This window comes from Odocoileus virginianus, unplaced genomic scaffold (genome assembly GCF_023699985.2).
Source record: "Odocoileus virginianus isolate 20LAN1187 ecotype Illinois unplaced genomic scaffold, Ovbor_1.2 Unplaced_Scaffold_6, whole genome shotgun sequence".
In the NCBI taxonomy this organism is placed as follows: Eukaryota; Metazoa; Chordata; class Mammalia; order Artiodactyla; family Cervidae; genus Odocoileus; species Odocoileus virginianus.
This window is the reverse complement of record NW_027224268.1, coordinates 1,738-2,858: the sequence shown is the minus strand read 5'-3', so window position 1 is coordinate 2,858 and position 1,121 is coordinate 1,738. Positions and strand designations below refer to the sequence as shown.

General features: G+C 40.0%; 1 non-coding gene across 1 annotated transcript; it reads left to right on the top strand.

Moving 5' to 3' along the window:
- The first annotated feature begins 640 nt into the window (after positions 1–640).
- On the top strand, positions 641–748 carry LOC139033439 (U6 spliceosomal RNA). Its single transcript, XR_011486018.1, has one exon. It is a non-coding gene; the product is annotated as a U6 spliceosomal RNA (small nuclear RNA).
- The last annotated feature ends 373 nt before the right edge of the window (positions 749–1,121 follow it).

Below are 1,121 nucleotides of genomic sequence, written 5' to 3'. Positions count from 1 at the left end.
CCGTTGCCCACTCCCCTTTCCACAGGCCCAAATTAAGAGGATCCAAGTTCCCAGGGGGACAATGAATAATCCTGCTAAACCAGATATTTCTCACAGCACATTTCAGAGTGTGCGCTCTACCAACCACAGAGGCAAGGCTCTCTGAGAACCACGTTACCTTTTCACGAGCTTTCTCTGAGGTTCTCGGGCGGTATCTAAGGCCTGATGTGCCCACCCTGAAGGCCGGATGATGTGTTTATGCACATAAACCTAAATAACAAAAATCATTTAAACGGTAAAGAGAGCATCGAACCATACTAAGTCTTTATAGCCTACTTTAGGTGCATGGCGTCAGTATTACACAAGAATGAACAATATCCGTCTCTTTTGCGATGACAGCAGTTGATGGCAAGTAAGTCAAACCCTCAGCTGACCTTGCCAGTCTCAGGAGGCTGTGCGCTGCCACCACGGGCGCGTCCCAGTGGCAGAATCTCCTATACGCAGAGGTGCTAACTTACACAAAGTGACGAGTCTCAATGTGTCATATCCGAAAATTTTTAAAGCTTTTCTTTTAGGAGATAAAGCAAGTGTTGGTACTCATTGTGCTTTCAGATGCCCCGTTATAACCAAGATGGTTTTGCACAATCAAAATAATGTTTCAGTGCTAGAAGCTTCAATAGCCCATATACTAAACTCGAGTGATACAGAGATTAGCATGGCCCCTGCGGCAGGGATGACAAACAAATTGGGAGAAGTGTTCCATACTTTTTACAATTTTGAGCATTAAAAAAAATTAATAACATTATGAATAGGATTCACAGAATATTTTTAAAGTTTACCAAAAGAAAACAAGCTTACATCCAACTTGCAACTTTTTATTTGCCTTCTTGACTGCTTGAGATATTAAAAAATAGGACTCTGCATGTGCTTCTATAGTGTGCATTACTTTGTAGGTTGCTCTTTCTGGTAGACTTTCCCACCATTGTAAGTAAAGTAAAGATACACATCTTTCAACCCTGAAATTAGGTACATTGAATTTTAACAAATTACTTTTGAGTTGTAAAAAATATGCGGTAGAAATTTTGATATAGTTAATACAATCAATTAGTTTAACTCATTGGGAGAACAGGCTGTTTTAATGA